This window comes from Pleurodeles waltl, chromosome 8, assembly GCF_031143425.1.
Source record: "Pleurodeles waltl isolate 20211129_DDA chromosome 8, aPleWal1.hap1.20221129, whole genome shotgun sequence".
Classification (NCBI taxonomy): Eukaryota; Metazoa; Chordata; class Amphibia; order Caudata; family Salamandridae; genus Pleurodeles; species Pleurodeles waltl.
Window position 1 is genome coordinate 697,424,494 of NC_090447.1, and position 16,203 is coordinate 697,440,696.

The 16,203-nt window shown below is 47.4% G+C and overlaps 1 protein-coding gene across 2 annotated transcripts in view; it reads left to right on the plus strand.

Moving 5' to 3' along the window:
- APOO (apolipoprotein O) overlaps window positions 1-16,203 on the plus strand; it is a 769,977-nt gene that overhangs the window by 557,620 nt on the left and 196,154 nt on the right. The gene's annotated exons all lie outside the window — the stretch shown is intronic.

Consider the following 16,203-nt stretch of genomic DNA (forward strand, 5'->3'; position numbering starts at 1 on the left):
TGTTGGTATTTTGCAGTTTCAAAGGACCATTGGTGCAGTTTTTAGGTTTTCAAAGAAACTAGCACATAAACCAGTTAAGGAAATGATGACTATTTTGAAAAGCAAATGTCTTTCAATTGCCTCATTTGGAGCTGGGGTGTGGGGTTACACTTACACGGACTGCTCAGGTCTACAGGTAGTGGAAAATAAGTTTGTGAGAAGGGTGTTAGCAGTCCCTCAATCCACTCCAGCTGCTTTTTGCCATAATGAAGTGGGGTTGAGGGATATAGCCGACTATATAAGAGTGCAACCTTTACTGCTGTGTTTAAGAGTATGGCTAAATCCTAAAGCTCACTTCTGCAGATCTGTGATCAGGGACTGTTTGTCACTGACGCGCTTTATGGATATCCCTTGGATTAGATACGTAAATTCCATGTTCTCACGCCTTGGGGTAGAGGAATATTTCCAGGATCCCAACTCCTTGCTGGGGGGTGGGGGCTGTTGGGGGTGTTTATACAGAGAACTAAGGATTTGTACTGGCACTCTGATCACAACCCAGATGTAACTGGTCATATGTCTGGGGCTCTGGAGCATTTGTCTCCTAAGCCATTACTTCCCAAGTTATATCTTAGTATGATCCCTTCTGAACGGCAGAGGTTTTTACTCACTAGACACCGCCTGAAGTCCATACACTTTTTATTGGCATTTCCTACTCAAGGTACCTGGTTCAAGAAACTGCCCCCATGTGGCTGTGATGGTAGATTGCATCAAAGCAGATTTCATTTGATCATTTTTTGTAATTTATACAGAGTCACCAGAAGAAGGTTTTTACGCCCGGCCCTTCTTTCCTTGGGTATCCGATGTAGGGTCCTGCCTTTTCCTATTTACAGGACCTGGGTAGAGAGGAGACAATAGAGGTGGTGCTTAATTTTATAAATGCTGCTATCCGAATTCGTGATTGCTATTAACTGTTTTAATATGTTTTTATATTTGATTTTGTTATTTATTTCTATTTATTAAGGCTTTTTTCTGATTATGATTTTTGTAATTGACTGTGTCTTTTATGGCTCTTTTGAGCCGAATAAAGTATTTTGATGATGACAGAACATTATAGTCATCATTCTTTGATCGCTCTGGCATCAGGAATATCATCCTTCATAGTATGTAATCATCTTTGTGTTGTGAATTCAGTTCTTTTCATTCAGACACATCGTCTCACCATTTATGTCCTGTGAAATTTGTATTGGTATCGCGTGCCGGGGGTCTGCCATTTAAGGCTTTGTATCGCTGCTTTGGGGTCACCAAAGATCCAGAGTTTGCAATTTATGACCATCAAAGTTGCCCTGGATATTGCATATTGTGCTGAAAGTTAATTCTCTGTAGTTTTTTCTTGGCTGGGGTAAAGGCTCTTCTAGCTTCCTGGACCTGTTGTGTGTAGTTTTAATACAGGGAGACTTTGGCTGCCCGCATACATAAGTATTTTCAACTCTTGAGGTTTCGTTAGTGCCGTATCCCTGTAGTTTAGTACTCTTGCTAGTATTGGTCGAGGTTCTGTTCCAGGTACTGGTTGTGGGGCCAGTGATCTTTGTGCCCATTCTATTATAAAGGCATCTGATAAAGACTTGCAGACCAGCAGGTCTATTAATAGCCTTTTAACAAACTTTTCCATTTTGCCTTTCCTGTCTTTTCTGATAGTCCCAGTATTCGGATGTTGTTGCATCTAGATATTGCCTCAAGTGCAAGAGTTTTCTGCTATTGTGTTTGAGTTGCTGTTTGTGCTGCCTGCTTGCCATCCACCTCTGATAACCCCCTCTCACCCATGCTGAGTCTTTCGGTGTGCTTGTCCAGTCTTCCTGACATCATCTCCAGTCTGTATGCAAGAGCATCAATTTTCTCATCTTTGCTTTGGAAACACGGTTTTATGACTTTAAGCATTACTCTGAAGTTCTCATCCCTGTCTGGTGACAGAGAATCTCTTTTGGCTAGGGCAGTAGCTGCATTGTCTTATTTTGTTTTAACTGATTTTATCATATCAAAGGACAACTTAGATTGGGTCTTGTCCGCTTTTCCATTTATGTCTTATATGACCCTGCTGGGCAGCGACTTATAGTTTTACTATGTTTTGTGTACTGGGAGAGCTACAATAGGTGTGGGACGCAGGGACCTTACAGGTTCAGAAGTACTTGCTTCACTGCAGTCTTGCTCGTTTCTCTGACCCTGCAGCACTGTCAATTCCGTATGGTAAGCGAACTGCCAGGTACGTCTTAGCAAGATCTCCAGATATGCCCCTCATAAGGCTGCTGTCAGTTCTTACAGGCCATAAGGGGTGGCAGCTCTGCTCCGTGCCCCAGTGGTCTCTGTGGGTCTCTCTGCACCCCAGGTGCTCTCAATAGTAGCAGCATCCAGAGGTATGCTGCAAATATGTCACCATGTGGATTCTCTTTCCTTTTGTCTCCAAATCCCCCCTTTCCCCTATATTTCAGTGTGGTTGGCCTCCTGCAGCACTTATACGTTTCATCAGGGGACCCTGCTATGCCTACAAGTGTGCTTACGTGCCTATGACCTGCCCCAGGTTTTCTATGTATCATCCTCGCTACTGGCCCACTGTTAGTGCAGTACCTCATTGGCGCTGTGCCAGGCAGCGTCCCCATCTCTTCCAGGCCTTCTGCTCAATTTCAGGAGTGCTCCTCCCTTTTTTCCATTTACTGGGCCAGGCTATTTAGGACAGCCAGAATCTCCATAGGCTCTCTCCACAGTGTTAGTGCTTTCAATGTTTTCTTTCAGATGTGTTCATCAGGTGTCTGTCACTATTTTTTTTTTTTAGCAACTTTCAGTTTTCAGTTCGTATTCCAGCTTCATCTGCGAGACCAGACCTCGATTTCATAGTGCCTAGTCTCTGCTTTGAGTATCAAATCAAAGGTTGAGGTATTTTTAAAAATATTTTATTGGTTTTATTTATCATAAAAATCAGTAACTGATCATACTGTTGTTGTCAGCAAGGCAGACTAGAAGCCCACACAATATGTTACTTTGACAACCTTTTGACTGTAACAGTACATCTGAGGACCAAGGGGCGTACCCAGGATTGTAAGCACAGTGGGTCTAACCGGGGTCTTAGTCAGATGTATATATTTTGAGGGGCAGAACCCCCAGCACTCACAAGAATGTGTTTGGGGATGAAGAACATGTTGAATATGCTATGTGTTGACAAAAAAAACGCTGTTCTACACGTGATAGTTTAAAGCCCAACTTTTATTTTGTCTTTTATGCTATCTTCCCGAGAGGCGAGAGTAGGTGACAAATGATGCATTTGAAAACATGCTGGTCAAAAGATGCTAGTCTAAAGTGGACTTAGTTTGAAGATGTCCCTTTTTATTTTTTTTATTTTTTACTGTAATGGCAGTTACCTACTGGCACAATGTCAATAACATATCACACCATTTACAATACTCGCAATGACATTGGTAATGCACGTTTAAGAATATGCAAAATGACAAGAAGCTCTTTGCAGGCATCATCAAAAACATAGCAGCCTTATCCTCCCCACCTACCACTAGCATATCTAATAACATTGACAATGCAATAGACTCAGGTTACATGTCCAGTTTGTCATACAGCACAGGGGACAATGTTGTTGTGCCATATGATCAGTAATGTGTACCACAATGCTAGCACCCTCTGGACAGGATCCAGGGAACATCCATTGCCCCTTACTCCTTCACTGCATTGGAATTACCCTCCCCATTTGCATCTCTGTTCCCAGTCCCACTAAGTAGGCCTTGTATGGACCCCATAAAATGCATAGGCGACTACAAATAGGAAGTAGCTCACTATACATGTCTGACTGCGTATTACAGTATATCATATCCTGGAGCCAATCCTGTATAATCGGCAGCAGCCCCCTGGCCCAACACATTGACACACTACGCTTTGCCAATAACAGCCTTTGGCCGTCAGTTGTCTAACAGCACTCAGTAGCCCCTTGCTGTATCCTAGTAATGCCAGTTGTGGCTCTGGTTCTAGTTGTTTTCCTACAATATTTCTCCACCCCCTGAACACAGCCTTCCAAAAACCGTATACTCCTGGGAGGTCCAAGCCGCATGTATTAACCTGCAACTGTCTCTGGGCATTTCGGACACGTTGTGTTATACCAAAGCCCATATCCGTACAACCTAGCCGGAGTAAAATACACTTGATTTACATATTTGAAATGTACTAGCCTGTGTCTGTTATTTAGGGATATGGTATTTGTCATATAGCAACAGTATGTTCACTGTTTGTCATCTATGGATATACCCAGGTCTCCCTGCCAAGCCAGTTGGGCCTTCGTCACTCCCAGCCTAAGCGCTTCTTGTGCATAGGCATATAGCTGGCTACTATATGTTGGGGCGTGGATATCTGTAAAAGTAAAGTCGTAGCTAGCTCAGCTGGTGCCCCAATGGTTTCTCTGCCAACAAATCTTGCAATGAGTGATGTGCCGTGTAATAGTAAAAGTGCACTAACAGGGGTAATATGAGTTCCACGATCACGTAATGCCTTCCAGTCGCACATCTTGCCATCAGCAAAGAGGTCCCCCATTATGTTGATAATCAGGTCCCTCATCGCTTTTAAAGCACCCCTCTCCTGAGACAAAAGGAACTATGTACGCCAGTCCAAATGTATCAGGAGAGAATACAACAGTGAACCCTCTTGTCTCTTGAAGTTGATGCCATGCACAGAGAGTTGTTCAGGGAATCTAATACTCCATATCATCTAGCTGGGTGCCCAAACAAAAGCTGGGGCAGCGTCCTTTGGACCGCCGACCCAAGTTCCAGCCGCATGTGTATTAGGTCCTGGAGGACATGTACCCAGTAATGGACAAACTTTGATTGGGCATCCCAATAGTATGCCTCCAGGTCGGGTGCGTTGAGTCCCCCCATATCATATGGCAATGTCAGAGTCTTCCATCCAACCCAAGGTTGTTTACCTGTCCATGGCAAGCATACCATCAAAGTCCTTAACCAGTCAAACACTGAACGGGTGAGTATTATAGGAATATTCAAGAAGAGAAACAAAAAGCAAGGTAGGACCACCATCCTCATGAGAGCCACACACCCTGCCAGCGAAAGTGGCAACATAATCCAGTGCTCCACAGAGTCTGACTGTCATGAAGTAAGTTCCTTAGGAGCAGCACCCTCAATATGTCCACCTCTGGCAGCTCCGACTCTGTATGGATTATTCGCAGAGGTTCAAAGTGGCCAGACGAGAGGAAGGGTTTTTGGGGAGGGTACTGCAGGAAGGGAGATCTGAAACAAGACAGTTTGTACTATTAATCTGATGTTCATGCACATAATTTCCTGGTATTAGAAATGGGGTCTCTAGTTTACAGTCAGTTTACAAGTAGGGATGCTCACTCTAGTCACGGTAAGGGAGATACACAGCTCAGAAAACCCCTGCTCACCCCCTTGGTAGCTTAGCACAAGCAATCAGGCCTATCTCAGAGGCAATGTATAAAGTATTTGTACAAACACACACAGTAACACAGTGAAAACACCCCAAAAGCAATCAACAGAAGTTTAGAAAAATAGCCAGTATTTATCTAAATCAAACAAGTCCAAAACGACGACTACCTAACATACACAAGCAAAGATATTAATTTTTAAAGTAAAGAGAGTCTTAATCAATAGAAATCAATGGATTTGTTGTTTTAACACAAAATACCTGGTATGTGTCAAGAATTAATCCGCAAGGGCTGGCGTGCATCGGAAAAGCATTCAATTCATCGATTCCGTGCTCTCTAGTGAGGCCGTGAGTCAATTCTTTCTCTGCCGGGCAAGCGATGCGTTGATTTTTTCCTTGCAGGGAAGAGCTGTTGATTTCCGGACATGCAGCCTCAGGTTGGTGCGGTGATGTTGCAGGTTTTGACGCCCAGGGATGATGCATGGAAAATCCTGACGCACACCAGCAATGAATCCGCAATGAGCTGGCGATGCGCCGATTTTTACCGGTAATGTTTTTCAGCCGTGGTGCAGCTGCGGTGTCGATTTTTCTGCTGCTCGGCTCCCGTACGTGGATTTTCACCTTGGGTTCACCAGCTTCTCCTTTCAAGGGCGTAGGGACTGGATGCGGTACCACTTGGCAGGGGTCTCGGCAAGAGAGCCTAGGTGCTGGCAGATGAAGTCTTTGATGTCCCTGAGACTTCAGAACAGGGAGCAAGCTCAGTCCATGCACTTGGAGAAATTTCACAACCAGGTTTTCAGAAAGCAAAGTCCAGTTCTTTCCCTCTTCAGGCAGAAGCAGCTAGAGCAGGCCAGCAAAGCAACAGGCAGAGTGGCAGGTCCTCCTCAAGCATCAAGCTTTTCTCCATGGCAGAGGTTCCTCCTGATCCAGAAGTAATCTAAAAGTCTGGGGTTTTGGGTCCAATACTTATACTCTTTTCTGCCTTTGAAATAGGCAAACTTCAAAGAAAAGTCTTTTGTTCACAAGATCCTGGCTTGCCCAGGCCTGGCCCCAGACACACCAGGAGGTTTGAGACTGCATTGTGTGAAGACAGGTACAGCCCTTTCAGGTTTAAGTGTCAGCTCCTCCCTCCCCATTCTCGCCCAGGAGACTCACCAGGATATTGCAGACACGCCTCAGCTCCCTTTGTGCCACTGTCTAGAGGGAATTCACAAAGAGCTCAACTGTCAGTCAGACCCAGACATGGATTCCACATGCAGGCAAAAGAACTGAATGGTTAAGCAAGAAAATGCCCACTTTCTAAAAGTGGCATTTTCAAACAGACAATCTAAAAACTAACTCTACCAAAAGATGTATTTTTAAACTGTGAGTGCAGAGATTCCAAACTCTATACCTCTGTCTGCTAGCAAGCGGAAACTGCACTTAAAAGATATTTAAAGGCAGTCCCAATCTTAGCCTATGGGAGAGATAGTCCTTGCAGTAGTGAAAACTGAATTTTGCAGTATTTCATTATCGGGACATGCAAAACACAACAGTATATGTCCCACCTTTTAAATACACTGCATCCTGCCAATGGGGCTACCTAGGCCTACCTTAGGGGTGACTTACATGTAGGAAGAGGGAAGGTTTGGGCCTGGCAAGTGTGTAATCTTAAACAACAAGTGATGGACGGAATGCTGAACATTGTCAAACACTCACCCCCAGTCATAGATCTGGGTTTAATCCATCGTTCTTTTGCTCACCATGCCACCCCAGTTTGGACCCAGCCATATGCAAATCAGTCTTGACCCTGTTCCTCATGGGAACAGTCCAGACCGAACTGCCAAGCCAGGTCCTCACTGGACCGGAAACAAGCATCCTGGGACCGGTTTCGGGGTTTCACCCCTCATCAGCCAGGCTAGCTTGAATCCAGTGGCATGGGAAGCACGGGACCCACGTCTGGGCATACCCTTCCCACTTAGGGCGACAAAGCAAAAACAACAAGTGATGGACGGAATGCTGAACATTGTCAAACACTCACCCCCAGTCATAGATTTGGGTTTAATCCATTGTTCTTTTGCTCACCATGCCACCCCAGTTTGGACCCAGCCATATGCATATCAGTCTTGACCCTGTTCCTCATGGGAACAGTCCAGACCGAACTGCCAAGCCAGGTCCTCACTGGACCGGAAACAAGCATCCTGGGACCGGTTTCGGGGTTTCACCCCTCATCAGCCAGGCTAGCTTGAATCCAGTGGCATGGGAAGCACGGGACCCACGTCTGGGCATACCCTTCCCACTTACGGCGACAAAGCAAAAACAACAAGTGATGGACGGAATGCTGAACATTGTCAAATACTCACCCCCAGTCATAGATCTGGGTTTAATCCATCGTTCTTTTGCTCACCATGCCACCCCAGTTTGGACCCAGCCATATGCAAATCAGTCTTGACCCTGTTCCTCATGGGAGGCCATCACTTGTTGTTTTTGCTTTGTCGCCCTAAGTGGGAACGGTATGCCCAGACGTGGGTCCCGTGCTTCCCATGGCACTGGATTCAAGCTAGCCTGGCTGATGAGGGGTGAAACCCCGAAACCGGTCCCAGGATGCTTGTTTCCGGTCCAGTGAGGACCTGGCTTGGCAGTTCGGTCTGGACTGTTCCCATGAGGAACAGGGTCAAGACTGATATGCATATGGCTGGGTCCAAACTGGGGTGGCATGGTGAGCAAAAGAACAATGGATTAAACCCAAATCTATGACTGGGGGTGAGTGTTTGACAATGTTCAGCATTCCGTCCATCACTTGTTGTTTTTAAGTGTGTAATCTTGCCAGGTCGAATTGGCAGTGCAAAACTGTACACACAGACACTGCAGTGGCAGGCCTGAGACATGTTGCATGTCTACTCATGTGGGTGGTACAATCAGTACTGCAGGCCCACTAGTAGTGTTTGATTTACAGGCCCTGGGCACCCATAGTGCACTTTACTAGGGACTTTCCAGTAAATCAAATGTGCCAATCATGGAAACCCAATTACCAATATCTTTTAGACAGAGAGCACTTGCACTTTACACTGGTTAGCAGTTCTAAAGTGCTCAAAGTATCAAAAACCAGCAAAAATAAATTAGCACAGGGTCCAAAAACAGGAGGTCCGAAGCAAAGAGTACATGGAAACCACACCCAGAGCTGCCAAGTCTATCACCTGGTAATGTGCTTAGCACTTTAACTCGTAGGAGTTCTCTTATTGAGTCTCTGATTAAGTTGTCCCAAAGAACAGTTCAGGTCTAATTTTCTTTGCCTTTGGTTTGCCCTCACTACAACAGTTTTATTAGTACAGGGAATACTCTAGTGTTGCACACAGCTTAATTCTGAAATGTACATATCTGATAGAGATTTCTAGTTGTAGATTCCTTACCCTAGAATATCCCCCGGGTGTCAGACTGGATCAGGAGATTTTTCTTTGAGCAGTACCCTTGCGTGCTGTCAGGTCACATTGGGTAAGTCTGCGTCCGTTTTTGGTGTTGTGGTTGCCGTGATGACATCACAGTCATATATAGGGGCCACCCCAGCATGCTGACGTCAGTTCTTTTCTTTCTGCACCAGCCCAGTGCAGATCTGGAGAGGAGCTAACCTCAGTCGCTTTTTGACTGACTTTTTAACCCTTTTTGTCAAAGATTTTGACCTTCTTGGTGCGTAAAGATGTCTTTCTGTAAGACCAGATTCAAGCCGTGTCTCCTGTCACTGCATGATGTTGATGACAAATCCGCACCTCGTGTGCTTGTGGTGCCTGGAATGCGACCACAACTCGAAGTTGTGCTCCGAGTGCTAGGCCATTAACACAAAGACTTTGAGGGAGCAGTCCCTAAGCTCATGGCAGCCATTCACCCGGCTCTGCATTGATTCCAGTCTTGCTTGAGAGTAAGGTCACGAGAGCCATCACCACTCGTCCTCATCATTCGGGCCACAAGAAGAAGTCGAGGAAGAACAAACATTCTTTGACCTTGCACCATCGCTCGGACGATGTGATGCAGGACGAGCGTAATCCTTCTAGGCCTTCGTCCTCAGAGCCTGCTTCTGGGTTAGCTCTGCAGCTCCCGGAGGTTCTGGGAGTCCGAGCCACCCCTGCCCAACTCGGGAGTTTTATGAGGCCATGAGCCTCATCTTTCAGCAGTCCGACCCTCCTGTGACGCCCTCTTGCCCAGTAGGGTTGGCAGGGGCTCCCTCAGGTTCCAAGCTGGCGGCTTTGGCCTCGGCTTCGGAAGGCACCCAAGGATCCGTTACTGGATCCGGGCTGACGCTGGCTATGCTGTTGCAACTTTCCCCGGCACCAGTACAGAATTCGATGCTCTAGACGTCTGTCGGGCCCATGATCGACGTCGACCTCATACTCATTCCGGACTCTGACCTGTAGCCGGAACAACATTGCACGATGTCAATTCAGACTTAGACGGGGATCTCATGCCCAAGGTTGGATCCTGACCCTTATGCCTATGGGTATAGTGAGAGTATGGAGGGGTTGCTAGAATCTTTGTAATACCATCCCGATGACCCTGATGTAGATTGGGCTCAGGAGTTTGGTGAAGCTAGTGGTCATGACACCTCCCCTGACTCTGGTATGCTTTCTCCCCCTACCGTGGCGACGGAGGAGGGAGTCTCCTACTTGATGGTGGTGCAAAGAGCGGCTGAGGTCCTAGGCCTCGAGCTGCCTTCTGTGGCGGTTAGGATTAACCTCCTGACTGAGGTGCTTCTGCCCAGGGCTTCCACATCTGATCCCCTTTTACCCTTCAATCAAGCCCTAACTGATGTCTTGCTGGGGATGTGATGTAAACCCAGCACAGGGGCTCCTGTCAACAGGACAATCGCCTGCCCCAACATCCTACGACTGAGAGGTTAGTCTTCCAGGCTTCTTCCTTTTCTGGCGCGTTCCCCTCCGCACTCCCGGATATGGAATCAAAAAGACTGGACCAACTTTGGAAGAAAATGTTCTCTTTCTCCAGTCTGGCATTGTGGTCCATGAACATGCCTTTTGGGCCGCTACTGCCATACTTTATGGGATATGGTCATGCAGGTGCTGCCACAAGTCCCGGAGGAGGCCTGGGCCGTTCTCTCCCAAGCTGTTGGTGATAGGAGGGATGCAGCCAAGTTCACGATTCATTGTGGACTGGACACAACCGACTCACTAGGTAGATTGGTTACATTGACGGTAGTCTTGAGACACCATGCTTGGCTTAGGACGTCTGGCTTTTCGGGGGTGTCCAGCAATCTCTTATGGCCAAGCACTTTGATGGCAACCATCTCTTTGGAGACAAAGCGGACTCAGCGATTGAGTGCTTTAAGGAGTCCCGGGCTATAGCTTGGTTCCTTGGCCTCACAGCTGCTCCTCACCCCCTTAGTCTGCTTTTTGTCCCTTTCTTGGCTACAGAAGGGACATCCAGCCGTGTCCATTTCCCTCAAGCCAGTGTGCCGCACATGGTGCCCAGCCTCTGAGTGGCCACAGATGTGGAATCCAATGTCTCTGTGGATCAGGGAGCCAGCGGTCGGCCCAGTCCACCACCCCTCCCCCCCCTCACCACAGCCTCCAAACCTTCCTAGTCCGCCGCTCCGTCATGGACCAGTTGGTGGCAGGATTTGCCATCACCTGTCCCACTGGGAATCCATCCCGACAGACAAGTGGATTTTCTAAATAGTCAGAAGGAGCTACTTCCTCCCCTTCAAGGCTACCACTCCGGCCATGCCACCATCATATGATCAGATGACGAAGGACCACTTGGCGCTTCTCTGTGAGGAAGTTGTGGCTCTCTTGGCCAAAGGAGCCATAGATAGGGCCTCAGTGCCAGAAGTAGGTTGTAGTTGTTATTTCTGCTACTTTCTGGTGCCCAGAAAGGACAAGGCCCTCCGCCCTGTCCTCGACCTCCGGTCCCTCAATCTCTTCCTCAGAAAGGAGAAGTTAAAAATGCTCACTCTGGCGCAGTTCCTATCTGCCCTGGACCCTGGAGGCCGCAAGGTAGCCTTGGACTTGCAGGATGCCTACTTTCACATTCCCTTCCTGCATGCCCACAGATGTTACTTCTGGCTCGTGGTAGGTCACGAGCACTTTCAGTTTACTGTGCTCCCCTTTGGCCTTACTAGCGCCCCCTGGGTGTTCACAAAAGTGATGGCATTGGTTGCAGCTCATCTGTGCAGATCAGGTGTTTGTCTTTCCCTATCTCGACGACTGACTTGAATGCGAGCTTGCCCCAGGCTGCGTCTCCCACCTCCAGACTACGGCAAACCTCCTGCATTTGCTGGAGTTCACTGTAAACATGCTGAAGTCACACCTGACTCCCTCTCAGATGCTTTCATCTGAGCTGTTCTGGGTACAGTGCAGTTTCAGGCCTATCCTCCAGAGCAGTAAGTCCAGGATATTCAGGCTATGATACCGATGTTTCAGTCTCTGCCCTGGGTTTTGGCAAAAGTGACTCTGAGGCTGCTGGGCCTCATGGCCTTCTGCATCCTGCTGGTCACACATGCCAGATGGCATATGCAGGATCTGCAGTGGGACTTGAAGTTCCAGTGGGTGCAGCATCAGCGGAATATGTCTGATATGCTACAGATCTCGAAGGGAACTGCGCAAGATCTCCAGTAGTGGCTTTCTAACCGTAATTGGATCAATGGCAGATCCCTTTTCGTTCCCCAACCAGACCTGACAATAGTGACAGATTTGTCACTTCTGGGATGGGGCGACAACATGGGGGAGGCAGAGATCAGAGGCGTCTGGTCTCCTCTGGAGTCCAGGCTCCAGATCAGTCTTATGAAGCTGAGGGGGATGAATCTTGCATTGAAAGCATTCCTTCCCTCCCTCAAAGGAGAGACAGCACCTCTAGACATGGCTGGAACGTCAGGGCATATCCCTGGTGGTTCAAAATCTGGCTGGTTCTCTGAATGTCAGAGCGGACAAACTCAGCCATCAATGCATGGTCGATCACAAATAGTGTCTCCATCCGGAGATGGCGCAAGGTCTCTTTCAGCGACGGGAGAGCCTTGGTTAGACCTATTTGCCTTACAGAGAACATGCAATGTCAGCTGTTTTGCAAGGTGGAGTTTCCAAGGTAGCACTTGCTCGGCGACACTTTTCTTCTCGAGTGGAACTCAGGCCTTCTATTCACCTTTCCGCCAATACAATTTCTGCCCAGAGTGCTCAAGAAGATAAAAAATGACAGGGCCCAAGTAATCCTTGTGGCTCCAGACTGGGCACGAAGAGTATGTTATCCTGAGCTTCTAAGCATGGCCATAAATACTCCACTTAGCTCTTTGGGAGGATCTTCTGACGCAGCAGCAGGGGATATTTCCTCTCCCGAACCTGTCCAGTCTTGGCCTTCTTGCATGGAGATTGAGCGGCGGAACAAATTTGTGGCATGGTGTACCAACAAGTCCGTTGATTCCCTTTCTGCACCTCTGTCTGAGGTTCTTTTGTTGGTACTCTCTCTGTCCCAGCAGGGCTCTGCTTTGGGCACCCTTAATGGTTATCTGTCTACCATCTCTGCTTTCCTTAGACTACCAGACCAACCCTCTTTGTTTAAATCTCCCATTATTCGGAGATTCCTCAAAGGACTTGCCCACATGTTTCCGCCTATCCCATTCATTAGGCCCCAGTTGGGATTTGTACTTGGTACTCATTTACCTCATGTGTTCTCCCTTGGAGCCCCTTCATAACTGTCCTCTTCTGTTTTCTCTTTTCAAAGACATCCTTTCTTGTAGCCATCACCTCTGCTCATAGAGTGAGTGAGCTGCAAGCACTTTCTTCGAAGCCACCCTTTATCTCTGTCCATCCTGACAAAGTGGTGCTTCTTACCAGGACCTCTTTCCTCCCTAAAGTGGTCACACACTTTTCACGTAGGCCAGTCCATCACCTTGGCTACTTTTACGCACCCCCACATCCTTCTCAGGAAGAGGGAGAGACTTCACTGTCTGGATCCAAAAAGAGCGTTTGTGTTCCACCTCATTCGTACCAAAGACTTCTGGGTGGATGATCAACTCTTTGTTGGTTATGTGGGTATGAAGAAGGTACGGCAGTGCAGGAAAGAACCACCTATAGATGGGTTGTTCTCTGCATCAAAATGCGCTACGCTTTGACTAAGAAGCAACTCCCTGAGGGATTGCGTGCTCACTCTACCAGACTAACTGCTGCAACCACTGCGCGTAGTTCCAGTGCTGAACATCAGCCAGGCAGCAGCGTGGGTGTCCCTGCACACGTTCACTAGTAACTACTGCCTGGAAAGTCAGGTCCGCAGAGACGGCTACTTTGGCCGTTCGGTCCTGAAAAAGTTCTTGGTATGATCTTTGTTCGCAGACCCCACCTCCGGGGACTGTATTGCTTGTGCTTCTTTTCTAAGGTAAGGAATCTGCAACTAGAAGTCTCTATCAGATGAGGAAGTTGCTTACCTCTGATAGCAAATTATCTGGTAAAGACATATTCTAGTTACAAATTCCTTACTGACCCATCCATCCTCTCTGAACTGATTTCTAGGGATAGGGACTTCCTTTCAGGGCCCTAGTTCTGGCGCATCAGTCTCAGTATTCTTTATGGCTCTGCGCTTTTGGGATCGAAATTCGTGAAAAGAAACTGACATCAGCGTGCCGGGGTGGTGCCCATATATGACTGCGATGTCATCACGGGGACCACAGACAACAACAGACGTGGAGTCGACCAATGCCACCTGACGGCGTGCAAGGGTACTGCTTTAAGAAAACTCTCCGGATCCAGTCTGATGCCCGGGGGAAATTCTAAGGTAAGGAATTAAGTAGTCGTACTGTAGTCAAATCAACTCAACTAGGAACCTCCTAACTGCATGCAGACTTGCGTGTCCAGAGAGACTGGGAGGCTGGTCACCACAAGGCAAAGGAGAGAAGCAACTGAAGTCGAGAGCACCCATCAGAGTCAAACGCTCAGAAAAAGGGTGTATCGGAAGACTGGGAGCCAGAATCCTAAGTAATCTGCGCGTGAGGAAGGGCGTAGCCGTATAAACACTCTTCCAAAGGACGGAAACTACTCCGTGCGTCGGATCCAAAACAACATAACGACAGAAAGAGGTTATACACTATACCATGGTTAATACAGGAAGCAGAGCATCAGGCAAGTCGTCTCAGTGCCCTTCAAGTGTTCAAGGTTTCTTTTTAGCCAGCAGTACCAACATGTTTCCTAACAGTTCAGAGTTTCATTTCAGATTTGTTGTTAGTAATCACACCAACCAATGTTTTGCATGTTCAGTTCTCAGTTGTAAGATTGATGTCAGTTATTATACTGGTGCTCTAGCAGATACAGTGTCTGCATAGCGTACATTATGTAGGTGGTGTTCACAGCACACCAGAATCGTGGCACAACGCACAAATCTGGCACTCTCCCGCCTTGTCCACTTTACATAAAAGGTTATGGGAAGTGAATGACCAGGACGCTGGCAGGCGCTGAATCTACCATAATTATTCTGCCTAACTACAGTTGGATTCGTATGTACCTGAACTCCTAGATACCTCACCAAGTCCCCTGTCCACTGTAATGAGTATTCACAGGTATTGGCTTTGTGGCAGGAGTAAGTGGAAAAATTGCAAACTTATCCTAATTCATTCAGTCTGACATGATCCCCCCCCCCCCCCCCAATAACACCCCTTCCCTCAGCACTGGCATTAGGTTGTGGTCAGGGTACCTAATGTAAAGCAAAGTGTCATCCGCATATACTGACACTGTAAGGATGTAATAAGGGAACCGCAGACCACCATGGTATTCTGGAAGTGCACAGGCCAATGGCTCAGTGACTAGTGCATAGAGTAGGGGGGAAAGGGGGCATTCCTGCTTAGTTCACCTTTCTATGGTGATAGGGGTTGTTACAATACCATTCACCCTGACTCACTCTACCAGCTGCGTATATAGCACCTTGACCAATTGGAGGAAAATATCCCCCACCCTGATGCAGAGTAAAACCGCCTGCATAAATCCCCCCACCAAGTCATAAGGTTTCTCTGCATCAAGAAAGACTGCCGCTGCTTTGGTTTTCTGGGTCTAAGTGTTGCATCTTGCCAAACAGTGTTGTGAGGTTAAACAATATGTTGTGCCCTGGTACAAATCCTACCTGTTCCATACCCACCACTTCTGGCAGCAGAGGAGCAAGCTGGTTGGCCAGGATTTTTGCGTACAATTTTGTATCGATATTCAGGAGAGATAATGGCCTATATGAGGAGCAGTGGTCCACTGGCTTGTCCAGCTTTAGTAGTTCGACCAGCAGTGCTACACTTATAGTGGGGGACATACAGCCATCTACGGCCATCTCCTCAAAGAGGGTGACTAAGGGCCATATGTACGAACACTTTTTCCCATTGACACAGAATGGGTAAAAACCTTTGCTACATCTGGCCCTAGGTGTGGTATGAGTTGTTCTTGATAAGCTTTATAAAAGGCCACCATAAGCCCATCAATGCCTTACTAGATGGCATGTTTTTAAGAGCAGCCTGAATTTCCTCCGTCCGTAGCGACCATTAGTCTTTCCCTGTGCTCCATCGTGAGACACTTCATAGTTATGTGTGCAGGATAGTCAGTAACGGCTTCTTCGTCAAACTTCAGGTGTGACTTGTACAAGTCTGTATAATATCTACGAAAATGCTTTGCCACCTGCTCTGTCTCACTTCATCTTGGAACTGCAGTATCATATCATATTCTCCTGATTGGGGTGCATGAACACCACCAGTGTGGCGCCCTGGCCATTCCCATTCACCATATGCACGTGCCACTGCATATTTTCCCATGTGGGTCACTTTGCTTCGCTACCTCCTGAAATTATTTA